The following is a 27,891-nucleotide window of genomic DNA, read 5'->3' as shown; positions in this document are numbered from 1 at the left end:
AGGCGCTCCTGTCTGTGATGCAGCGTCAAGGGTAACCTCAGCCATGGCCTCCGAGCTGATAGTCCATGCTGCTGCGAACGTCCTCCAACCGTTCGTGCCGATGGTTGTTGTCTTGCAAACGTCCCCATCTGCTGACTCAGGGATCGAGACATGGCTGCACAATCCGTTACAGCATGCTGGTAAGATGCCTGTCATCTCGACTAGTGATACGAGGCCGTTGGGATCCAGCACGGCGTTCCGTATTACCCTCCTGAACCCACCGATTCCATGTTTTGCTAACAGTCATTGGATCTCGACCAACGCGAGCAGCAATATCGCGATACGATAAACTGCAATTGCGACAGGCTACAAGCCTATCTTTATCAAAGTCGGAAACGTGATGGTACGCATTTCTCCTCGTTACACGAGGCATCACAACAACGTTTCACCAGGCGACACCGGTCAACTGCTGTTTGTGTATAAGAAATCGGTTGGAAACTTTCCTCATGTCAGCACATTGTAGGTATCGCCACCGGCGCCAACCTTGTGTGCATGCTCTGAAAAGATAATCATTTGCATAACACAGCATCTTCTTCCTCTGGGTTAAATTTCGCGTCTGTGGCACGTCATCTCCGTGGTGTAACAGTTTTAATGGCCAGTAGTGTATAATGTGTGTGTGTGGGGGGGGGGGGGGGTGACTGTTCTTTCGCACATGTCCGAGAGAGCATACACCACATATGAAAGAGTAATTTAATTTTGCGATGTGGTAATTGAAACTTTATGACCAGCCCTCCTAACTGGTGGGAAATGGGACAGAGCCAGCAATGAGTGAGCCGCGAGGAGTGGCCGAGCGGTTTGAGACGCCATGTCACGGACTGCGCGGCCCCTCCCGCCAGAGGTTCGAGTCCTCCCTCGGGCATGGGTGTGTGTGTCGTTCTTAGCATATGTTAGTTTAAGTGGGTTTATATAGTTTGTACGTCTAGGGACCGATGACCTCAGCAGTTTGCTCCCTTAGGAATTCAGATAAATCTGAACACATTTGAGCAATGAGTGGATGGTGGCTGATGTGGACACACGTGGAGAGCTGTGTGGGCTTGTTCGTCACAACCCCGGCTCCCGACACGCTGTAGCTGCCGCGCGCGCCATGCGGCTGGGGCGGGACCACACCCAGCCCGGACAAGCAGATGCTCGCAGCAGTTAACATTCATCTTGTGATAAATGGGCGCGTGCGATTTCTTTGTGAGTCGGCCGCCCCTGTCCTCTGCGCTGCTCTGCTCTCGCTTTTATTTCACGTCCAGCGGGCTATTCAACTCCACCAGCAGGGGGGTTACCTCTTCTGCACAGCGCGCCGCGTGGGTGGAGAGTCGGTTGGTGGATGGAAGAGCGGTGGCGGGGGAGGGGCCTCGGGAGAGAGGAGGGGTGATACACGCATACATACATGCGCGTCCGAGACTCGAGCGCGCTCATTTCAAAGTGCCGCCCTCCACCAGGCGGTACTGAATATATACATACACGCCAGAGAGATGGACGAGGATAACGCGAAAGGCGCGCTACAGAATTGGATACGTCCGATTCCGGCAAACTCGGCAGAACGCACACGCGCGTGCGCACGTATGCGTCCGCAGGATGCGCGACCCGATACGGCTTAATGACATTCGGCAAACATCGAAACTGTTAATACAATAACTTGGTTTATCTTTTCCTGTCAATCAGCGCGCCGGCCCCGGTTATAAATCGCCGCTGCCGCGGTGCCCGCCCCGAACACGGCGGAGCCGCTTATTTATCGAAGTTCCGCCCACGCGCACCGTCAGCTACGCGACTCGGTTTGGGAATTCGGCACGGGCCGTGGCGATAACTTCGGCTGTCGGGTAAAAAGTAGTGCTCGGGAGCACGCGCTTGCATTACTGCCGCCGTCTGCTAGATCGGGCCTCTGACGTTAATGCCTGCTTTCGAAGAGTCAACTTACAGGCTATCGTTTTTGCACTCTTGGTTCTGCAGTGATGCATGTTGCAGATTTGCAGATTTCGATGTCCTCGTGAAGCGTCCCTACCGTCTCGTTGTGGAAAGATGAAACCGCTTTCACAGCTGTGTGGCTTGGAAAGTATCACCAATACTGCTAGCCCCTGCCCTGGCCGACTCTAAAGCATGGTACTCATCTTCTGTGATAGGTCTGATTGCATGTTGTCTTCACAATCACTGTGGAATACACCATGCGTGAAGACTCTTCTTAAATACAGGCTCGAATATATGTATACCAGGGTCGAAACTTTAATAGTGGCAACTATTTATTTATAGCTCGTACAAAATAGATACGTGTTTCAAAGTTTTACTTACCTTCAAAGTAGTCACCAGCGTTGTGTGCAAACCGTTGCCAGCGATGTGGAAGTTGTAGGATACTCTTAGCAGTGCCAGTTGTGTTGACAATACAAATGTACTTGATAGGTTTGCTACTTTCAAGTAATGCCGGCACAGTAGCTCAGCGTGTTCGGCCAGTGGGTTAGCTGCCCTCTGTAATAAAACAAAAAAAAATTGAGTGAAAATGTCAACTGGACTTAGCGGCTGGTCCCGACGGAGGTTCGAGTCCTCCCTCGGGCATGGGTGTGTGTGTGTGTTTGTTCGTAGGATAATTTAGGTTAAGTAATGTGTAAGCTTAGGGACTGATAACTTTAGCAGTTAAGTCCCATAAGAATTCACACACATTTGAACATTTTTGAACATGTCAACGATGAACTTGAAGGGTGTCAAGGGGTGTCCGTCCCGAAAAAACGCAGTGAACAATATCGAACAAAAAAAAAACAAATAAAAAGACTAATGTTGCTGTCTCTGGATCACGGGGTCTCTGGTTCGATTCTCGGCTGGGTAGGGGATTTTCTCCGCCAGGAGACTGGGTATTTATGTTGTCCTCATCATTTCATCATCATTCGTGGACGTGGCGAGATTGGACTGTGTTAAGATTGGGACTTTGTATGGACGCTGACAACGGCGCAGTTGAGCTCCCCAAAAACCAAACATCAAGTAGCGAAGCTAAAGCACACTGTCAAAAGAACATTATTACAAACTCCAAAAAATCCTTTTACATGTTAGGAAAATGTTCTTGAATAAAACAGTTTCACTCGTAAACAGTAGAAACAAATTGCGATCAGTGGGATTTGAATGCGGGACTCTTCTTACGACGACCACACGTCCTACCAACTCACCCGCGAGAAACCTTCGAAGTCACTACTCACAGATCTGCCTTTCCGGTGGTCCGTAGTTTTGATGTCACTTTTAATTACAGTTTACACATGTTCTACAGGACGACAGCACATGGCACGAACTAACTCGGTGTTTTGGTTGATATTCTACCTACATACAACGTTTAGTACCGATCTGAGTGTCTGACATCTGGAGGTTCTGGTGTGAGTCCCAGGGGAGAGATCTAACTGAAGTAGCAATCTCTAGCAGCACTGTAAGGTACAAACATTGAGAGCAGCACTCGAAGGGTGAAAACAGATGTCGGAGCTAAAGGCTGTCGCAGAGCGACACAGAATTGGCGCTCAGTTTTGACTGAGAACTCCCTTGAATAAGAAAATCCAGGGTTTCTAAAGCATCGTGATGCGCACTATTTCTCCCTATCTATTGCGGCAGTCCATTGGTAATTAAGAGATAACGACCAATCTCACCTGAGGCTCTGCACCTATAGGATGCCTCGAGCCACCCACACTCAGATCCCTCCCGTTCTCCTACGTTGTGTCTAGGGATGTCCCTGGCTATTACACTAACAAGCTCGAAGTAACTTAGCAACAGCATTCAGATGAAAGCTGTACGTCACGGCCCTTCCTATTATGGCCAACAACAACAGTGTTTCACGTCACTTTGCCCCACCCTGAGGGCTCTCGAGAGTGGAGACCGCTGTTCCAAAAGTTTTACTCATTTCCCATATCACACTGACCTGACGTTTCCATTCTCAGAGCCTTGTATCACGCTTGCTGTATATGCTAAAATTCGCCTGTTTACGACTACACTGACTCTATACTAGAGCGTCTAGGCGGTGTATGAAGCTACAAGTTAATTCTCTGAAGTGAAACCCCTACCTCTTGGGACATTCTCCCGGAGCGCCTGCAAATTTGCATGCACCTCCCGTTACTGTTTACCTCTGGTTATCTGCACGCCACCACCTTTGCCCACTAGCTGCATTTTGTCTCTGGTTTCGTATCTTGGAATTCCCTTGCTGCCTTCCAACAGCCTTAAGCTTAACAATGTAGAAGTCAATAAGTGACCAGCACAAGATATGGAAACAGATTACGGTAATACAGCTTGGAGGTGACGGTGATCCGGGTGTGATCGTTGACACAGTAATTTCGGGTGATATGATTGTCGCAACTAGCGAATAACGATATCATTAATTGTTTCTCCGAGTAACCGGTAATCTTGTATCGATTTCCTGGTGCCTGTAGCATCCAGTTACTCTGTATGGGCGTGGCGCTTAAATGTTGGGATCATGTGGTCTGTAGTTTTTCCGTACGGTAACGCATCTTGACTACAGAAGAACTCGTGTCCCACTGACAACACCTCTTGCTGTGGGGCTTACTTAAAACCTCGGGTTTCGAAGAAAACAGACGTCTGCGGGTACTCCCTCCTCTCCGTAGCCAACCTTACTGTGCTCATCTGCACAGTTCTGAGTGGGCTGTTCAGTTACGTTACGTTGTCAGTCACTGACTCTCTGAAGCAGTCGTGTGCGAAGAGCCGTTCAGACTTAACACAAAGGGCTACATTATAACGGAAAACGCCATCTTGGCGACAGTAACTTCTGAGTGAACTATAATTACAGGCACTAAAAATTATAGGTAATACTTTCATATCTGGGTGACATTCCTCTTTATTTGGTATCTGTTGTCCACTCTCGCAGTGCAGACTAAAAAAGTCAAAATTAATTACTTTATGCAGGGCTATCATCGTTAGCCTACGATTCTCGCTAGGCTGTAATTAACCCAAGTCTGGCGTCGCGAAAATAGTTAGCCACCTGTGTAGAGTGTGTCTTCACATGATCCTTGGTACTTCCTATCCTAGACGCCGCCGGAATTGACATTCTGTAACAAGGAGACCATACGACATTCAGATTTTTGAATTTGCGTTTTATATTTACGGTACGTGAACTTCAGAACTTTGATATCATATGTACAAAGCCGTTAAATGCAGTCTTCAACAATTCTTGAGAAATTCGAGTTCCACGTTTTCCGAGCGCCTGTCATATCGTAAAGTTAGATGAATTTTTCGACAGATAGTGTGATTGTGTGGTCCGAGCGTGATTGTGTTGTACGTGCATAAAATTTGATTCAGTATTGCGTTGTCAACGAAATAAACAGCAAGAAAATAATAATACATCAGTGTCAAACCGTTCCCAGCATCCAAGACAAAGACACACACACGGCCCGTATGCAGGCTGACTCAGAAGGGAAGGAACATGCTTCGAGGGGGGTTACTATTAGTCATCCTGAACAAAAGAAAGTTCTTCATAGGTGCATATGCCCTATTTCGAATGGTTTCAGAGATATAACACATTTAATATACATTGTTATTTATTTTCTGTATTATCCAAACATTGTCATTGTTTACAAAGTACCGCAGTAGTTACAGGAAGCTGAGACGAACAATTTGATACGGCAGACTTGTGGTCTATCAAGTCGAAAAACTATCTCAGATTGGTCTATAAAAACCAACTAAGTTACAGCGGATGAGTGTCGAGCGAAATTTTCAATATGCTCCCGCACTCATCGCGCAAAATATTAGGCCTAAAGCAAAAAATGAATCGGTTTTTTTGTAGGATATTTCAAGTAGTTTAATTTTGGGCTGCGACAGGTTTCCTCTGAAAGTGTGCGGTTTTAGAATTATTCAAGAAAAACGTACAAAATTTCATTAAATGTCTTCTGTCTTGAAAATCGTTTGGAACAGTGCATACGTCCATATGAAACGTTTTGTTCAGAATAGCTAGTAATATGACCCCTCAAAGCATGCATCTTTCTTCCTGGCTCATCCTGTATTGCTTCATAAACATCATCTTCAACGAAAGAAGAGAGCTTATATATGACATTAACCACAACACATGATGAACGAAGAATAAGAAATCTTCAACAATAAATGGAAAAGAGAAAAGAGAAAAGATGTTGTTTAAATGTTGTTTTTCTTAATTCAATGTAAAACTTCTGTAGTTCCTGTTGCTGAATGAATTCATGTTAAAATATGTAGGATGCTTGTCCACAACGTGGGCGGCATGATTTCGATCCCCGACTGAGGTAAATTTCTAAATAAAAATGCATGTTCTACGAGCATTTCCAGAAGAGTAAAATACTTGAAGGTGAAAGCAATATTTTTAATTTTTTTTCAATTTATATGATCTTTGTTAATTTTCTTTTATAGAAATCGGTAATTAAAACATATTTGTGATGAAAACAGAATTTTTGTGTGCGGTTCTTGTTGTGGTCTTCAATCCAGAGACTGGTTTGATGCACCTTTCCATGCTACCCTCTCTGTGCAAGCTTCTTCATATCCAAGTACCTGCTGCAGCCACCGTTCTTCTGAATCTGCTTAGTGTATTCATCTCTCGGTCTCCCTCTACGATTCTTACCGTCCACGCTGCCCTCCAATACTAAATTGGTGATCCCTTGTTGCCTCAGAACGTGTCCTACCAACCGATCCCTTCCTCAAGTTGTGCCACAAATTGTGTGCGGTATGTAATTATAATTAATAAAACGAGAATTTTCATAAATATGGAAATTACGTGCTTGTTAATTAGGGTACATTTGCAAAATTTTGTAATTTAATGACTTACGTGTTCGAACTGAACGGAAAAAATGACGAAAATGAGACTCGAACCAGCGATCCAATATTAATAATTTCTACCATTGACGACGCACAACACAATTCACGAAAATGTTTCTAGAATATCCGCCTTTGTTTCAAAATTCACGTCAGCCAAGAATGTAAACTAGCCCGCGCACGTAGCGGACAGGAATCTTGCTAGAGGTTGGACCTTACTTTCGATACAAGAGACATTAGGAAAACTTGAAAGTTGATTTCATCGAGGATTTTTTTGAGTTTCATCTAACTCCTTGATGGACCTGATATCTCTCCTCGAATCACAAACATAAAAAATTACAATAATCCGACTGCAGTGTGACCGATCTGTAACTGAGGTTCGGCGCGGTAGGCAAGTTACAGGACGTATTTTTCCGTAAATTTAGTCGGAAACGTTTTTTGGTGGACTCAGATCAATACTCTTCGCTGCTAATATTTGCATTGAATAGCGGAAGAAACTGATACACCTGCCTAATATCGTGTAGGGCTCCCGTGAGCACGCAGAAGTGCCGCAACACGTGGTGGCATGAACTCTATTAATGAAGGAAATTGACACCATGAATACTGCAGGGCTATCCGTTAATACCTAAGAGAACGAGGGTGTGGAGATCTCTTTTGAACATCACGTTGCAAGGAATCCCCGATTTGCTCATTAATGTTCATGTCTGGGGAGTTTGGTTGACAGCGGAAGTGTTTAAACTCAGAAGAGTGTTCCTGGAGCCACTATGTAGCTATTTTGGACGTACGGGGTGTCGCATTGTCCTGCTGGAATTGCCCAAGTCCGTTGGAATGCACAGTGGACACGAACGGATGCAGGTGATCAGACAGGATGCTTACGTACGTTTCACTTATCAGAGTCGTATCTAGAAGTATCAGGGTCGCATACCAATCCAAATGCACTCGCCCCACACCAATACAGAGCCTCCACCAGCTAGAACAGTTCTCTGCTGACATGGAGTGTCCATGGATTCATAAGGTTGTAACCATATCCGTACACGTCCACCGACTCGATACAATTTGAAACGAGACTCGTTCGACCAGGCAACATGTTTCCAGTGATGAACAATCCAATGTCGATGTTGAAGGGCACAGGCGAGGAGTAAAGTCATCAAGGGTACATGAGTGGGCCTTGGGCTCCGAAAGCCCATATCCATAATGATTCGTTGAATGGTTCGCATGTTGACACTTGTTGATGGCCGAGCATTGAAATCTGCAGAAATTTGCGGAATTCTCTTGTCATCGTGGTCGTTTACCGGTCACTTCGCTATCGGAGATTTAATGTTTTACCGGATTATTGATATTGCCGGTACTCTCCTGAAATGTTCGTAAGGAAAAATCCCCGCTTCATCGTTACCTCGGAGATGTTGTGTTTCATCGTTCGTGCGCCGACTATATCACCACGTTCAGACTCGCTTAAATCTTGATAACCTACTATTTCAGCAGCAGTAATCGATCTAACAGACACTTATTGTCTCATACAGGCGTTGCCAACACCAGCATCGTATTCTGTCTGTTTACATATCTCTTCATTTGAATACGCATTCGTATACCAGTTTCTTTGGTGCTTCAGTGTGAATGTCAATGAAAGTGGCACCAGCGTGACTGCCAACAGCGAGACAGGGTTAAACTTTCCACTACGCCACCGTTCATAGTTAAAATCCCTGTAGCCACCTGTCTACTTTCAGCCATATTCCGACATTCGATCACTGGATTGCATAGTGCACACAGCAAGCAGTTCGCACATCGCCTTCGGCTGATTCCTTGGAAGACAATTGGGAAAATATCAGTCAAAAAGTCCAAATTGAAATAAAGTTTGTGGGTAAGCTGTTGTTTCACCGTCGTACGTTGCTCTTTCAGCAAACCAAGGCTTGTCATTATGCGTCCAGTGTGTCCGTTGTCAGCACATGGGTTTTGGTGCGTCAGTAGCATGCCTCTTTCAGTTGTTAACTTCACGACCACATTCACTTTCACTTGAGGAATTAATATTGTGTAGAATGCTTAGTTAATTCTATGGATTCCAGTATTCTTTGAAGTAAGGAGCACGATAAAAATAATTAAACTATCCATGAACTATTATTCACATACTTCGACAGTGATTCCTAAAATATTCAAAGGATTTATAACTGAGTTAGGCTACATAGTCGATAACCAACTGTTAGCGACCTCGCATTCGGAGGATGTCGAGTCGAATTCCCGATCGGTCATCCTTATTAAACTTTTCTGCAGTTTCCATAAATCGTTTAAGACAAATAAGGAAATGGTTCTGTTGAAAAGAACACGGCCAATTTCCTTCACCATCGTTCCTGAAATCCGTAATTGTGTTCCGCCGCTAACGACGCTGTCGTTGACAGGTAGTAAGAACCTGATCCTCCTCCCACTATTCAAGGAACCTTTTCTTTCAGCAACAAATTAAGTTTCAACACAACGCCTTTATAACAGTTTATTGCTTTCTGCGAAACGTGAAACTTAAAATATCAGTTCATCATAAACGTATTTAGTTGTACCTGTGCAAAAGTGATAAGCAAAAATTCGATTCGCAAAAAAAATTAATAAATAAAAAATAAAAGAGCGTACCTCCCTGAAAGGGCAATCGGACTGTCTGGGTTAGTTCGACTTAAAACTAACTCTGATACCTGTATCGAGGTCAGGGGAGCAGTCAGTTTTCCGTTTCGTTTGATACATCACGATACCGCAGAGCGGTGTTTCTTATTCAGACAGCAACGAGTCATTAGAGTTTAGCTGCACAGGATGTGGTGTCAATGTATACGAAATGTATTCGCTTAATAAAATAAAAGAGGTGTGTATGAAATGACATAAACTAGTTTTTTGCTTTTCTGTTGACATATAACTCACAGTCAATTGACAGATTACTGATGTCGAGCTAGGCGAACAAGTTAACTTTTAGATTACACATACGGGATGTAGAAAAATTCATGCTCTCGAGCTTCGCTGTGCGATTCCGCACATACTAGCAATACAAAAATGTCTGTCACATAATATCGTCCTGCTCATATTTCCGGCAATAAATGGACGTTAAAGATTGGCAATCTGGCAACACTGTAATCACATGTACGGTGAATACCTCTGTCAGGACACGGGACTAGTCCTACGCAGGTGGGGCAGGAGATACCGTATTGGGTTAACACGTGAGCGGTCGAGGATTTTGCTCTGTGTCGAGGCGCATTTATTTGTATTTTCCAATTTAATTCTGCCTTATAATATTGATGTGTACACCTTTTCTTAAGGTATACGTATCCAACATTTACATAGTGCTTTACGACCAACGAAATGTAATGGACCCGAACATGGCAATAGTGGGTACCAAGCTATGGGACAAGTGGGAGAGGGCACACAGAAAACAGATTTGGACCATAGTAGATGCAGTGTTGGCAGAAAATTCGCGTCCACGACGTGCAAAACGCATCTTTAAAACTGAAGAATAGAAACGATTATATTTCCATTTCTGTGTTCATAGTACGTAAGTGCAAATGTTTTGTGGAAGACCCACTGTAATTGTTGTGTGACGATTGAGACGCCAGATACCGAACCATGCAGACTACATTTAGCAAATAAAAACAAATTCGCCTCAATGCACGATCAAACCCTCGAATCCCCGCAAACTAATCTAAAACAGTATCCACTGCAGCAACTGCACAACACTAGTGTTACATGCTGACGGAGGTAGTTAGCGTACAAGTGATTACAGTGTTACCAGATTGCCAATCTTTGACGTCCTTTTACTGCCGGAAATAAGCGCAGGACGAAATTTTGCGAATGACATTTTTGTATTGTTAGTGTGTGAGGAATCACCTTCCGAAGTTCGAGTGTGAGTATTTTTCTTCCCCCAGTAGAAATGTTAGCAACAGTCACTGGGAATGTTCGGCAGGGCAATTAAAAAAAGAAATGATTAATGACGGCACAAAAGCATTTCTATGAGTATACAGGCGAAAAGAAGACAGTAAGCTGTTGGAAGACTTTCTACTGGACGCCAATTCGGAGATGTGAGTCTCCCTAACCTACCCCACCTTCCCAATCGGGGAAAGCGGACCTGCAGTTTAATGTGGATTCCAAACAACGCGTCGTTTCTTGTGAATGATCAAATTACTGAAAGGTGAATGCTAGGTTAACTGTAAGACTGAATCATCCGTGATCCCACCAAGGCAGAGCCTCATAAGAGAGGAGTTGGTTTACGAATCTCCCAGTGCTGGAGGCTACGACAGCGTCTTCTTCTGTTTAATTTGATTAGTCCTTTGCGGTTCAGTTTCTTTCACGCTCCACAAAAGAAACAAGAAAAGCAACGTACTTCATAAGCAACGCAATGTATGTTAATCTACTCCTCTGAAATGGCATTTTCATCCGTATTACCACTTCTCGTTTCCATACAATCAAGCTTGCTAAAATTCCCAGCTTGATTTGCAAACATTTCTTTTGACACATCACCGCTGGCATTTTTTAGCATTATTAAATGCTTTAACGTTATAATTATTCAGTTTGCAATTATTTTTGTGTTCCCTGTATACGCCTCATAATTAAGGATCGCCCCTTACGGCAATAGCGTTTGCTCCACTCGGCAAATTTTCTTTCATCCGTTTCTTCTGCTTGGAGTGAAAAGAAATTAATTAAACAGAATCTTCTGGAGTGCGAACTACTGAATATTTACCTTGGCTATAGCTTGTACATGGGCAAATAAAACTCCCCATCACAACGCCAGCTTATGGCGAATAGACTGGACATATAACGCTGCTGTGTGTTAGAACTGTGCACTGGGTAGTCATCGTCAGTGTTACACGACACGAGATGTTTGCTTATCCTGAAAAATTCTCGCCATTTTTTAAAAGTTTCGGAACAGTCAGAAAGCTGTATAATATGAACATTAATGCTATCTGGAATTCACGTTCAATTATTTTCATACTTCAAAGGAATAGCTAAGAAGTTACTCTTACGTTTTATTCATGAATACCTATCGATATCGTATTTATTAATTGGTGTCCGTTAGCAGCCTGTTTAAATTTTAACTCCATAATACAAAATTGCATTCCGATTACTAGACAGAAACGAAGAGTTTATACGGGAAGTACTTTGCATTGTGGTTGTGAATTTCGAAGTTCATCCAAGTTTCTGTAACATAGTAACAGCATAAAGTAGTGAATTCCAGGATCCCTGAAGAGTCTTCAACAATACGTTCATAACTGAGTTTCCATGACATACTTAATGCACGCTTCTGTGAAATAAATACCTTTATGATCATCCTGTAGGTGATGATACCACACGGCAATAGTATGCAGAAGTAAGCGAAGTGTTTTGGTAATGCGAATCGAGAAAGACCTGTAAGTGCAGACCGAGCTGAGGATTTTCGTTAACTCATCTATTTGTTGGAGCCACTTAATTTTGTTTTCCACTTGGATGTCTAGGAATTACGCTCACGTATTCTACTTTATTGTGTACCCTCTGGTCTGTTTTTCTGGTACATGTAAATAATTTGCAAAAATTTGGAGTGGAATAGTATGATTTCTGCAAGATTGAGAGATAAGTTCATACACGTGAACCAGATGCAATCTGGTTCCCTTATATTCAAACTATGTCAGTTCTGGCTGCGTTTAGACGCTTTATCAGAATACTTGTATCATCATCAAATTTCAAACTGTTTGAAGAGTCCTGCAGTTTCTTTGTAAATTCATTCATATGGTTCAAGAACAGGAGTGGGCCAGGTATCTTCTTCTCTATCTGTGGAAATCGAATCCATATTACGTATCACACACGTCCATATTTTGAACAGTCTTCACATGTCATCTGTGACGTAAAAACTGGCGTTCTAAGGTGTGATTCGTGCGTAAATCCCCTGTGCCAAACGCTGTCGGCACATGTCGTTTTAAAGGAGTCCAGGAGTCATCACCTACTGTCATAAATCCTGCTTTTCATATGTAAATCATACCAGAGAAACGATACGCCTCGGCTTCATCGTAAAATTTACGGTGTCCCATTCTAAAAAGAAGAGATTCGGAAATAGGTTCATAAACACCTTCCATCAGGTTTTAATAAGAAATACGTAGCAGGCTGCCGTCGGGATGACGGCAATACATTACAGAGAAGAGGGAAGGAAATTTTAAAGTGACGCCCGTCAAATAGCGTCCAACAGTTTTCAGAATTCGGAAGTAACCATATGTTGTTGTTCCAATGTGGTTATTGTCTTCGGTCCAGCTACTGGTTTGTTGCAGCTCTCCGTGCTACTCTAACCTGTGCAAGCTTCTTCAGCTCCAAGAATCTATTGCAACCTACATCCTTCTGATTCTCCTTATTCATCGCCTGGTCTCCCTCCACGCTACCCTCCAATTCTAAATTCGTGATCCCTTGTTGCCTCAGAATACATACTACCAACCGATCCCTTCTTCTAGTAAAGTTGTGCCACAAATTACTCTTCTCCCCGCTTCTATTCGATACCTCCTCATTAGTTACGCGATCTACCCATCTACTCTTCAGCATTCTTTTGTAGCGCCGCATTTCGAAAGCTTCTGTTCTCTTCCTGTCTAAACTATTTATCGCCCATATTTCACATCCATACAGGGCAACACTCCATACAAATACTTTCAGAAAAGTCTTCCTGACACTTAAATCTACACTCGATGTTAACGAATTTCTCTTCTCCAGAAACGTTTTCCTTGCCGTTGCCAGTCTGCATTTGATATCCTCTCTATTTCGACCATCATCAGTTATTTTGCTCCCCAAATAGCAAAACTCATCTATTACTTTAAGTGTCTCATTTCCTAATCTAATTCCCACAGCATCACCTGATTAAATTTTCGTCTCCCTGCACTATCTGAATTTTTTTTTTTTTTTAATCTCATCATACATTCCTTCAGTCTCTTCGTCGTCTGCGGCGCTAGCTGGCATATAAACTTGTACTGTTGTAGTAGGCGTGGGCTTCGTGTCTATCTTGGCTACAATAAAGCGTTTGTAGTAGCTTACCCGCATTTCTATTTTTTTATTCATTACTAAATCTGAACCTGCATTACCCCTATTCAATTTTGTATTTATAACCCTGTATTCACATGACCAGAAGTCTTCTTCCTCTGGCCCCCGAAATTCAAAAATTCCCGCTATACCCAACTTTAACCTATCCATTATCCTTTTTAAATCTTCTAACCTACCTGCCCGATTAAGGGATCTAACATTCCACGGTCCAGTTTCTTTCTCCTCATAACATATAGCTCAATAGAAACAAGAAAATGATTAACAGACCGAATTCCTCTGCTTAATGATCAGACAAACATTTTACGGAAGACTATTGCGACATTTCTACCTAGTCTACACTACTGGTCAATAAAATTTCGAAGCCTAAGAACGATAGTGCATAACGAAATTTTACTCACTGTGCGTGTACAGAGTGGTACACGATTAACTTCAAAGGCGACTTCGGGTATACGAAGTTCATAGTACACTGAGCTAGCACTTCTACCATCAAGAAACTCTAATCTACATGTACATATCTCTGCAATTCGCACATAAGTGTTTGACATTCATCCAACCACATTCACACAGTTTATCCACCTTTCCCCTCTCCCAAAGCGCGCTGGGAAAACGAACACTTAAATTTTTCCGTTCGATCACTGATTTCTCTTTCGCATTGAGTTGTGAACATTGGTGATAAATTCGTGGAAAGAACTCGCTGCAATCTTTGTTTCAAATTATTACCATACCAACTCGCATATCACATTCGTGACACTCTCTCCTCTTCTTCGTGACAGTACAAAATGAGCTGTCCTTCCTTGCAGTTTTTCAGTGACCTCCGTCAATAGCATGTGGTAAGAATGACATACTGCACATTAGAGGACGGACAAGACTACTATAAGCATTCTGTACGTAGAACTGTTGCATATTCTAAGTGTTCTGCCAATAAAACGCAGTCTTGGTTTTGCCTTCCCCACAACGTAATCCGTGTGATCGTTCCAACTTAAGTGGCTCGTAATTGTAATTCCTACATATTTATCTGAATTATCAGCTTCTGTATTTGTGTGATTTGTTGTGTAACCGAAAATTAATGGATTCTTTTCAGTACTCATCTGGATGACCCTACTCTTTTCATTATTTAGGATAAATTACCATTTTTCGCACTATATGAAAATTCTGTCTAAATCATTTTGCAATTGGATTTGATCTTCTGATGAGTTTACTAGACGATAAATGACAGCATCATCTGTCAACAGCTTAAGAGGACAGTCAGACTGTTTCCTAAAGACGTAGGTACTGTAGAGGGCCTATAACACCTCCTTAGGAAACACCGGATATCACTTCTTTTTACTCGAAGACTTTCCGTCAATTTCTGCGAACAGTGACAAATCAAGTCACACGATACTCCATCGACACGCAGTTTGATTAGAAGCCACTTGTGAGGAACGGTACCCGAAGCCTTTTCGAAATCTGGAAACAAGGAACCAGTTTGAGATCCCCTTCGTGAGAATAAAGAGTTAATTGTGTTTTACATGAACGATATTTCTCAATATGTGCTGACTGTGTGTCAACCGATCGTCCTTTCTGAGTTTGTATATGCGTGTGTGGTGCCCGTTCTTTCGGACACACCATTCTGATCCTGCAGCCACTATGAATCAAAACACAAGGCAATTAAAGACACTGGCTACCAGTGGGCAATGATTTTTATCAATGGATCAAGTTGAAAATGTGTGTCAGACCGAGATTGGAACCCAGGTGTAGGTATATGCGCTGACCGCTACGCCAGCCGAACTTGGTTCAAAATGTTCAAATGTGTGTGAAATCTTATGGGACTTAACTGCTAAGGTCATCAGTCCCTAAGCTTACACACTACTTAACCTAAATTATCCTAAGGACAAACACACACACCCATGCCCGAGGGAGGACTCGAACCTCCGCCGGGACCAGTCGCACGAACATGGTGATAACAACTCCGCGGACTGCTCTAGCAAGCCCCCCGTCCGACCCAAATCTTAACTTGTACCACACGCTACTGATGTAGTTATGTAGTTCCCCTGCTCATTATACCCATAACTCGCAGCATCTCACGGTTTCCCGTAATAGTTCTAGCTTGGTTTTCATCAGCACTGAAAGGATCATTGGTCGTCGCCCCCTTCATTATACCTGTGGTGTCTGTTCCTTCGGACACACGTTACTGTTACCTCTCCCCCGACCCCCAAATATAACTTGGGATCATGCTCTCTCTTAACATAAAACAGATGCCTACGATTTCAGTACTAAAACAATAAAAGTCATCAAGGGTTTCAATACAACAACATACAGGAGATGAATTAAAAATACTGAAAAACAACACATTAGCATGTCTAACGTGGTGTGGGCATTCAAAACAGATGCCATTCGTCTCAGAATGGATAAATACAGGTCCTGTGTGATTTTCAGGGAATCTTATACCATTCTTCCTGCAAAATTGTGGCAAGTACAATCAGCGATGATGTGGATAGAGGTCACACACGTTTGTCTCCAAATTTGAAGGCAAAGTCTCAATAATATTGAGAAATAATGGCTGTGGGGACCAGGAAAGATGCGACAATTCATATTCTTGCCCACAAAACCAATTATGGATCATGGGACCTCTGTGAACTGGGGCCGTGTCTTCTTGGAACACAGCATGACCACTGGGGCACAAACATTATACCATGAGGTGGATCTGATCAGTCAGAACGGCCACGTAATTGTTATCAGTAATGCGATCTTGCTTAGTAACCATGGGCCCATGGAATACTACGATATGGCTGCACAAATCACCCCGCAATGTTCCACTGTTGGGACATAAACTTGGCCAGAATTTCAAGCAGTGTAAAACAAGATTCATCCGACCAGATAGCTTTCTTCCATTACTCCATTTATCAGGTTCTGTAACTTCAGCACTGCGTTTTCCTGTTAGGGTCATTTGCATCACCGGTGAGTAGTTTTGGAAATCCAGACTGCCCTGCAATTCCCAGATTCTGCAAATGCGTTCGCGTTGTTTTGTTGCCGACAGGCGAGTGCGAGATTCAACTGCTGTCGTCCTCTAACTTTTCGTCAAAATCCTCTTCAATGACCGACCGGCATGAACACTCAACACATACTGCCGTCCACTTTGTGATTTGCCAGATGATGTATTTCCACATTCTCTATATGCGGTATAAGCTTTCGATGCTGTGCTTCTTGAAAACCCAAACGCTTCCGCTACCTTGGTTACGGAATCATTCGCCATATAAGTACCAGCAATTTGTCTATGTTGGAATTCAGTTACTGTTATTCCTCGTCACCACTATAGAGGCTTGTATCATAGAAGTCAGGGGATAGGATGTTGTTTGGTGGCATATATCCTCTATCTATAACACAACTGCACACATGTACACTCCTGGAAATTGAAATAAGAACACCGTGAATTCATTGTCCCAGGAAGGGGAAACTTTATTGACACATTCCTCGGGTCAGATAAATCACATGATCACACTGACAGAGCCACAGGCACATAGACACAGGCAACAGAGCATGCACAATGTCGGCACTAGTACAGTGTATATCCACCTTTCGCAGCAATGCAGGCTGCTATTCTCCCATGGAGACGATCGTAGAGATGCTGGATGTAGTCCTGTGGAACGGCTTGCCATGCCATTTCCACCTGGCGCCTCAGTTGGACCAGCGTTCGTGCTGGACGTGCAGACCGCGTGAGACGACGCTTCATCCAGTCCCAAACATGCTCAATGGGGGACAGATCCGGAGATCTTGCTGGCCAGGGTAATTGACTTACACCTTCTAGAGCACGTTGGGTGGCACGGGATACATGCGGACGTGCATTGTCCTGTTGGAACAGCAAGTTCCCTTGCCGGTCTAGGAATGGTAGAACGATGGGTTCGATGACGGTTTGGATGTACCGTGCACTATTCAGTGTCCCCTCGACGATCACCAGTGGTGTACGGCCAGTGTAGGAGATCGCTCCCCACACCATGATGCCGGGTGTTGGCCCTGTGTGCCTCGGTCGTATGCAATCCTGATTGTGGCGCTCACCTGCACGGCGCCAAACACGCATACGACCATCATTGGCACCAAGGCAGAAGCGACTCTCATCGCTGAAGACGACACGTCTCCATTCGTCCCTCCATTCACGCCTGTCGCGACACCACCGGAGGCGGGCTGCACGATGTTGGAGCGTGAGCGGAAGACGGCCTAACGGTGTGCGGGACCGTAGCCCAGCTTCGTGGAGACGGTTGCGAATGGTCCTCGCCGATACCCCAGGAGCAACAGTGTCCCTAATTTGCTGGGAAGTGGCGGTGCGGTCCCTTACAGCACTGCGTAGGATCCTACGGTCTTGGCGTGCATCCGTGCGTCACTGCGGTCCGGTCCCAGGTCGACGGGCACGTGCACCTTCCGCCGACCACTGGCGACAACATCGATGTACTGTGGAGACCTCACGCCCCACGTGTTGAGCAATTCGGCGGTACGTCCACCCGGCCTCCCGCATGCCCACTATACGCCCTCGCTCAAAGTCCGTCAACCGCACATACGGTTCACGTCCACGCTGTCGCGGCATGCTACCAGTGTTAAAGACTGCGATGGAGCTGCGTATGCCACGGCAAACTGGCTGACACTGACGGCGGCGGTGCACAAATGCTGCGCAGCTAGCGCCATTCGACGGCCAACACCGCGGTTCCTGGTGTGTCCGCTGTGCCGTGCGTGTGATCATTGCTTGTACAGCCCTCTCGCAGTGTCCGGAGCAAGTATGGTGGGTCTGACACACCGGTGTCAATGTGTTCTTTTTTCCATTTCCTGGAGTGTAATGGGGTTCTTTACTTATTTAAACTGGTAGTGGCTACGTAACTTTAACTGCATCCATGTGTAGACTTACAAGCTCTTTAATATTACCCCTCATTAGCGTCACTGCTGGTGAAGTACAAGTCCCGCTCTGTACACTAATCTGGTCGCAACGTATTGACAGAAGCCAACTTGGAGGGCGAGTTAGTGCGCCAGTGATTGGGCGGCTGAGCTAGTGACTGAGAGACTGGACTACTAAGACTGACGAGTGAGCCCTCCGGTCCACGGCGGCTATCTAAAAACTTGCAGTCGAGAATGCGTTGGAGGCGTATTGCTTACGATTCTGTCTTTGGCATCTCTCCTGATAGTCGCACTTGGTCCAGCACCCACTATCAATCTTCTTGCTGCATATTTGCCGAGTGGTATGCTGGTGACAGCCTACACCAGCACACTTATCTCTGATACAGTGCAGTCACAACTACACAGAACACTGGTCGGACCACAGCTGACCCATACAACGTAATGAGGATACTGGGCAGGTTCGTTTCACATTCGTATGCGACAACATAACTTGCAGGCATGGCTAGCACCTGCATTTATGACCAGGCATTCATTGCTGGCGGCGTTACCTTACTTCTTTCCAACCCCTGAAACATTAATAATGAAAATAACTATTTTTTAGAGTAGAGCATAATGTGTCACTTGAGCATAATATAAAAGAAATGGGAATTCCCAAAATGCAGTATTTGAAAGTCATTCTTCGGAAACTATGAGAAATTCATGTGCACTCGATGTTATCATCATTTCACTAAGCAATACGAATATGAATACACGTCTGCAGCCTATGGCGAAGCTGCTCTATTCTCCACTTCACTGCGAAATTTGGAAATTGATGTACATGAAAATATAGGACGCTTCCTATTTTCATACGTCCTACTAATTTCATTCTTTCCAATGGTGGAAGACACTTTGTAAAGCAGCGTTTCTGGACCACTTATGACAAATTAAATACTACAAGCGAAACAAGCTTACAGGGACGTCCAATCCCTGTATGACAACACTGATAATTACACAAAGATACATTGGAAACACTCGGATAACTATGGCAGAAGTAGAGTATATGTTGGTCCAAAAATACCGTGTGACACATGGTCAATCATCACTTGTATTTTTTACAGTATAATTCCGTTTGCTAATAGTCGCCCAAAGCTCTGAGAGGGAAGTTACATTGATTATGTGGTTGTCACCTGTCTGTATACCACTCCTCGTACAGATGTAGTGTGGGTTGCACCAAACGACATCGGTAGGGGCCGCTGACTCACCCTGTATATTAATCTTTTAACTTGATTATATACCAGAAAGGTGCTACTTCCATGTTTCCCATTTTCATGCCTCTTGTTTATTTCGTTATTTCTGATGGTGAAACACGTTTTATAAGATAGCATTTCTGAAGTGTTTACGACAGATTAAGTACTGTAAACGGAATAACTTGCAGAAACATCCACAACCTGGACAGGTACGTAGCTAACTACACAAAGAGAGAGTTGAAACATTTATGACAGAAGCAAGGCATATTTTGGTTCAGCACTGCCATGTAACGCATAGCCAATCCTCACTTGTATTTATTTTTAGCATAATTCCGTTTGCTAACAGTCGGAAGAATCTTGGAGGCAATGTATGTCAATTATCGGACATATCCAAAGCAACAGATACCAAGCGGAATTTACAGCTATTATACAGACTATGTAATTGAAGGTGGGGGAAGGAAGCGACAGAAGAAGGGAAAGACAAGTGTTGATGTCAGCTGCATTGGGACTTTATGTGGAATCAGCGGCGACGAGTGAAAATGTGTACTGGACTGAGACTCGAACCCACGATATCCTGCCTACTAGACCGTTGCGCCAACCACTGCACCACCCGCACACAGTGTTTATGGCAAATGCGTGGACTATCTCGGCACGCCTCGAGGCCGGCCCACACTCCCACCGAGTGGCACCTATCGGCATTCCCTGTCCATGTCTCCCATGCTCGCTAATTTGAGATTCCCGCAAAAAATGGTTCAAATGGCTCTGAGCACTATGGGACTTAACATCTATGGTCATCAGTCCCCTAGAACTTAGAACTACTTAAACCTAACTAACCTAAGGACATCACACAACACCCAGTCATCACGAGGCCGAGAAAATTCCTGACCTCGCCGGGAATCGAACCCGGGAACCCGGGCGCGGGAAGCGAGAACGCTACCGCACGACCACGAGCTGCGGACGGATTCCCGCAGGAGACGACCGTAATTGCGCACTGACACTGAAGGTGAGGGATTCATGGCCATTTAGAGGCGAATCAATTACATGAATGTGTGGTGTCTATTCTTTTGGACATGCACATTTACATTTGACCTCCACTGGAAATCTAAAATTAGCAAGCATAGAGGACATGGACAGGCACTGGAGATATGTGGCGCTCGGTAGGCGTGTATGTTGGCCAATGTTAGGTCTGGCTTTTCGTGGCGTGTGGTTCTTTAGTGGATACAGGGGCGATGCCGTTGAGGAACCGAGAATTGACATAAATTTATTCTATATTTAATGTCGAGTAGTAATAATATTACGTAACTTTGTTGCTATTGCCGGAGTGTTAGTTGCTGTCAGTAGCTTTGTATATAGAAATATATACAGATACATATCACATATAAATCTGTCACTCTTAAATACAATGTGCGTTCAGATGCCGAGCCCGCACCACTATGACAATCTGTGAATGTTATTTAACTGGAAAACACACAGAAAGGGCTCAGTCCATGAATGTTCGAACTTCGGTACCCCCGCCGCTGGATCTCCAGAGACGGTATGCTTTTGGCAGCGGCGTAATTGTTCGTCGCAGCGCCCTTGTACCGCGGTGGTGGCCGTAGGAAAGGCGGCGGCGTAACTGGCGGCGTGCGTATTTAAATGCGGCCGACCAGATAGCGGCCGATACGTCAGCCAAGAGACGTGCCGAAGTAGTCCACGTAGTTGCGATAAACGCTGACAAGGGGAGGCCGCCAATTGTGAAATTCAGGTTCGATTCATACTGCGCATAATAAAAGCTCATGGAGAGAGGTGTAATGTGGCAAAGCACCAAGATGCACTTCTCAGCCGTTGTCGAGAAAATCGACAGTTAAAAGAAACCGTTGCGGTGAAATACTTTCTACGATTAATAATTTTCCACAGCGTCGTGGCGCAGCGGTAAGCGCTCGGGTTTGTAATCCGAAGGTCGCCGGATCGAATCTCGCACCATGCAATTACTTTTTTTTTAGTATTTGTTTTTTGTAATTCAAATGTGTATATATATATAATTCCCGGCAATCAGTTGCAACAATTATGCATATATTAAGTTGTTGAAAGTCGTTTGTCGTGGAAAAACTGGCGACTTCGAACATCATTTTTTTTCCGCAAACAAAGTTGTATTTCACAAATGTTATTAATTGTCTTCATAATGTTAACCACGTATAGTTAACGGAAGACGTAGAAACGATATTCCGAAACAAATACGTATAGCGTAAGTGAAACGTTCGAATTGGAATAGAGACCCCACGAACACAAATTCGCTGTGGCAGGTATGAAATATAAACTCCGTTACTCGCTCATTACACTTGAAGGACAGATGTTGAATGGGCCGAAGCGAGCCGCCGCATAACAGCGAAGTTGCCTGCTAACTTCGAAAGAAGGTAGATGCGGTCCCTAGCGCAACTTATAACATCGTCGAAAATCAGTGGGGACGGGAGAGCTTTGGTACACCCTGTTAAAAAAACGGAAAAGTGGAGGCGGTACAATTGGAGAGCGATCCGCCTTCACCAGCATGCATAAGCAATTCATTAATAGTCTATATATATATATATATATATATATATATATATATATATATATATATATAATTTGAATTACAAAAAACTAATAATAAAAAAATGTTGCATGGCGCGAGGTTCGATCCGGCGACCTTCGGATTACGAACCCGAGCGCTTACCGCTGCGCCACGCCGCTGTAGAATATATTTAATCGTAGAGAGTATTTCACCGCAACGGTTTCTTTTAACTGTCGATTTTCTCGACAACGGCTGAGAAGTGCATCTTGGTGCTTTGCCACATTACACCTCTGGCCATGAGCTTTTATTATGCGCAGTATGAATCCAATCTGAATTTCACAATTGGCGGCCTCCCCCTGTGAGCCTGGGTTGTGCAGTGGTTAACGCAACAGCCTCGTAAGCAGGAGATCCTGAGTTAGAGCCCCAGTCCGGCAAACATTTCCATACATCACCGCTGATTTTGCGTAAAATCTCGGTGTAGCTGATATCATGTGTTCCTTCCCTTTCCTATCGTTTCTGCCCCCTCCGCCTTCAATTTATGTCACTCCAAATGAAATGCACTCTATTTTTGTAAAAATACAGTTTTCATTCTGCATGCGTGAAAATTTCACAGTGAGAAGATACATCCTTCACGCTTGTTTTCAAACTTAGTTCAACCTGTTCCCGTGAGTGGCGCCGTCACAGCATGTCTTGAAGATAGCTGCTACACTTGACGTTCGTCAGAAGCAACGTGCTGTCACAGAATTCCTGTGCTGTGAAAACGAGACAGTGGGAAGCATCCACAAGAGATTGAAAAAGGTGAATGGAGATGCTGCTGTCGATCGCAGTACAGTTAGTCGGTGGGCAAACAGGTTACGTGATAAAATCGGGCACGGCAATATTGAGGATTGTCCTCGCAGCGGCAGGCTTCGTACTGCACACACTCCAGACAATGTGTGGAGAGTTAAAGAATTGGTGACTGCTGACAGATGCATCTCAAAGAACAAATTGTCACGCTACGTTGGGACAGAGGAAGGAAGTGTTTGCAGGATACTGGAAGTGTTGGCATTAAAAAAGGTTTGTGCCAGGTGGGTTCCAAGAATGTTGACAGTGGCTGACAATGAAACAAGAAAAACAGTATGCAGCAAACTCTTGGAACAGTACGAGAATGGTGGAGATGAATTTCTTGGAAGAATTGTGACGGGTGATGAAACATGGCTCCATCATTTTTCACCAGAGACGAAGAGGCAATCAGTGGAGTGGCATCTTGCAAATTCACCTAAGGAAAAAAAAATCAAAACCACACCTTCTGCTGGAAAAGTTATGGCTACGGTGTTTTTCGATTCCGAAGGACTCTTGCTTGTGGACATCATGCCAAGTGGAACCATCATAAATTCTGATGCATATGTGACGCACTGAAGAAACTTCAAGCTTGACTGAGTCGTGTTCGACCACATCGGCAAAAGCAGGATGTTTTGCCGTTGCACGACAATGCACGGCCACATGTCAGTCAAAGAACCATGGAAGCGATCACAAAACTCGGATGGACAACACTGAAACACCCGCCTTACAGTCCTGACCTGGCTACATGTGACTATCATCTCTTTGGGGAACTGAAAGACTCTATTCGTGGAACAAGGTTTGAAGATGATGGCTCCCTTGTGCACGCTGCCAAGCAGTGGCTCCAACAGGTTGGTCCAGAATTTTACCGTGCGGGTATACAGGCGCTGGTTCCAAGATGGCGTAAGGTGGTTGAGAGGGATGGAAATTATGTGGAAAAATGAAAATATTGTTCCTAAAGGATGTATCTACACACTCTTAAACTTTCAAACGTGTAGAATAAAAGATGGATTTTTAAAAAAATAGAGTGCATTTCTTTTGGAGTGACCCTCGTATATAACGTTATACCGATTACGTGGCTGTAGCCTGTCTGGACACCGTTCCTGATACAGACGTCGAGCGGGTTGCACGTAATAATGTGATATCTCTTTATATTCGATGAATTATTCTGATACAATTCTACCCTTGAATGACGTTTACTAATTTTCTATCTTCATACTCGCAGAATCCATGCGCAAAGTAGTTTCATACATTAGCTATCCCATGAGCGCATAATTATTCTTTGTAGTACTCTCTCTGGTGGTTGTTAGAAAAATGTTTCCGAGATTGTCTTCGTGCCGATTAGCCTGAGCATTGTTTGAAGAATTGTAATCTGAATATTGAGATTTATGACAAAAGATAACTGATACGAAATTGTACGATTAATATATATATATATTGCTCCTCCATACAAAAGGTGTGTAACAATTTACATTATTTGACATTTGAGAATTAATGATATTCATCGATATATTGCGTAGTTGTTAATCAGAAGGGAACTTCCGAAAGACTGGATACGAACCTGCATTTAATAATCCAAGAGCTCCATTACTTCTTGTGAAAGTTAAACTTCATCAAAACCAAATATCCACTTGATCTGAGGTTTCCCGACTGATTATACAACGCTCCCAAAAATACGAGGCATTTTATTTGTACAGATTAGCAGACTGCCGGAAAGCACGAGCCTGCAGAGAAGAAGAATCATCGCCTGATTTCATTCTAACAAGTAAAATTTCTGAATCGTTTTGAGTGACTGAGTTACGACTGTGTTTCCTATTATGAATGATTGATTGCTCGAACGAATTGAGAACTACATAACTACATACTTATATAGATAGGAGGAAAAATTACAGTAACATCGGTAAGAGCAGCTGAATCGCCTGGTGTTTATTCATTCTGAATATACTTGGGGTAGCCAGTCTCAGCTGTCTCACCATGTAAAGACGATCCGTCAAAGAATGCACAACGCCATCGCTGGGTTTTTCGCGAGCCTGTACGCACAAAGCTGGCCCACACTTGTCTGCGATGCAGCGCAGCTCCAACGTGGGCCCCCCCGCGCCTCGTCACGGTAGAGTTGGAGGAACTTGCAGGCACGGCGCGGCGGCGCGCTGCGCTCCGCTCGTCATTTGTCAAAGTCTGAGTCGCGGGGCGGCAGTAGTTTCCAGGCCGCCCGTGGCCCCTCGCCTGCCGCCTCCCTCGGCGCCGCTCAGTTCCGGCGAAAATAATACGGCCTGTCGTGCCGCGCCGCCGTCTCGCAGAAATGGATCCTTTCAGGCAGCCGCCGCGTCGAGGTGTCTGCGCATCAATCCTGGCATAGCGCGGCGCTGCCGCCGCCGCCCGTGGCGGTGCCTAACGATCGCCGCTGGCAGCTGATCTCCGAGTGCCCGCCCAACTATGTTCGCTCCAGTCACCAGCAGACTTCCCACTTCCACGCCCACAAGGCACTGCTGAGCAAAGCGACAAGCGAATGCGGCGGTCCTCTCAGGGTCGCCACATACAAAGTCTGTCTATGTCTGACAATGATGCAATCCTCCCATGCAAGTGAGTGTTTGATGTCCTGGAGGAGCACTTTGGGGACGGCATTCTGGCTGTGAGGTGACGAGTGGCCATTGGCATGGGCCTCGATTGACCGCCATATTCTCCGGATATGAACACATGCGACTCCTTTTTGTGGGGTTATACACTCCTGGAAATTGAAATAAGAACACCGTGAATTCATTGTCCCAGGAAGGGGAAACTTTATTGACACATTCCTGGGGTCAGATACATCACATGATCACACTGACAGAACCACAGGCACATAGACACAGGCAACAGAGCATGCACAATGTCGGCACTAGTACAGTGTATATCCACCTTTCGCAGCAATGCAGGCTGCTATTCTCCCATGGAGACGATCGTAGAGATGCTGGATGTAGTCCTGTGGAACGGCTTGCCATGCCATTTCCACCTGGCGCCTCAGTTGGACCAGCGTTCGTGCTGGACGTGCAGACCGCGTGAGACGACGCTTCATCCAGTCTAAAACATGCTCAATGGGGGACAGATCCGGAGATCTTGCTGGCCAGGGTAGTTGACTTACACCTTCTAGAGCACGTTGGGTGGCACGGGATACCTGCGGACGTGCATTGTCCTGTCGGAGCAGCAAGTTCCCTTGCCGGTCTAGGAATGGTAGAACGATGGGTTCGATGACGGTTTGGATGTACCGTGCACTATTCAGTGTCCCCTCGACGATCACCAGTGGTGTACGGCCAGTGTAGGAGATCGCTCCCCACACCATGATGCCGGGTGTTGGCCCTGTGTGCCTCGGTCGTGTGCAGTCCTGATTGTGGCGCTCACCTGCACGGCGACCATCATTGGCACCAAGGCAGAAGCGACTCTCATCGCTGAAGACGACACGTCTCCATTCGTCCCTCCATTCACGCCTGTCGCGACACCACTGGAGGCGGGCTGCACGATGTTGGGGCGTGAGCGGAAGACGGCCTAACGGTGTGCGGGACCGTAGCCCAGCTTCATGGAGACGGTTGCGAATGGTCCTCGCCGATACCCCAGGAGCAACAGTGTCCCAAATTTGCTGGGAAGTGGCGGTGCTGTCCCCTACGGCATTGCGTAGGATCCTACGGTCTTGGCGTGCATCCGTGCGTCGCTGCGGTCCGGTCCCAGGTCGACGGGCACGTGCACCTTCCGCCGACCACTGGCGACAACATCGATGTACTGTGGAGACCTCCGTGTTGAGCAATTCGGCGGTACGTCCACCCGGCCTCCCGCATGCCCACTATACGCCCTCGCTCAAAGTCCGTCAACTGCACATACGGTTCACGTCCCCGCTGTCGCGGCATGCTACCAGTGTTAAAGACTGCGATGGAGCTCCGTATGCCACGGCAAACTGGCTGACACTGACGGCGGCGGTGCACAAATGCTGCGCAGCTAGCGCCATTCGACGGCCAACACCGCGGTTCCTGGTGTGTCCGCTGTGCCGTGCGTGTGATCATTGCTTGTACAGCCCTCGCGCAGTGTCCGGAGCAAGTATGGTGGGTCTGACACACCGGTGTCAATGTGTTCTTTTTTCCATTTCCAGGAGTGTATTAAAGGCAAGGTGTACAGCAATAGCCCAAAACCCATTGCTGAGCTGAAAACAGCCATTCAGGAGGTCATCGACAGCATCGATGTTCCGACACTTCAGCGGGTCATAGTGTGACGTTTACATGTTACAAGTGTGTGCAAGTCGTAGTTTGTAACTGATTTTCGTTATCTTTCATATAGCTCAATAATTGTCACCCCGCAGGTGAGACAGCGAGGCCAATCAGCTGACGAATAGCAATTAATCGCCAATTGCAGAACGCTGTGGTGGCTGTGGACAACCTATTGTGCTCCGAGAAGTCTATGTACTGGCGAAAGAGTCTTTGTCAAACCAACTCAAAATGCGAGAGGTGATTGAATAATTTAGCAGCCCGACAACATTAATAGAGAAGATGGCTACAAATTTCCGGGTTCCTGGCTGTCGAGTATCCCAATCCGACGGGCTGCGGGCAGTCGCGGGGCAGAAACTGTAATGTACCCCTTATTTGCAGATAGGAGCGCATTTACTTTTTTTCTAGTTTTGCTATTTCACGTACGTTAAGTGAACGTATCAGCGCTGCAGTA

The sequence above is a fragment of the Schistocerca piceifrons genome, chromosome 1 (genome assembly GCF_021461385.2).
Source record: "Schistocerca piceifrons isolate TAMUIC-IGC-003096 chromosome 1, iqSchPice1.1, whole genome shotgun sequence".
Classification (NCBI taxonomy): domain Eukaryota; kingdom Metazoa; phylum Arthropoda; class Insecta; order Orthoptera; family Acrididae; genus Schistocerca; species Schistocerca piceifrons.
Note: the sequence above shows the minus strand (reverse complement) of the source record.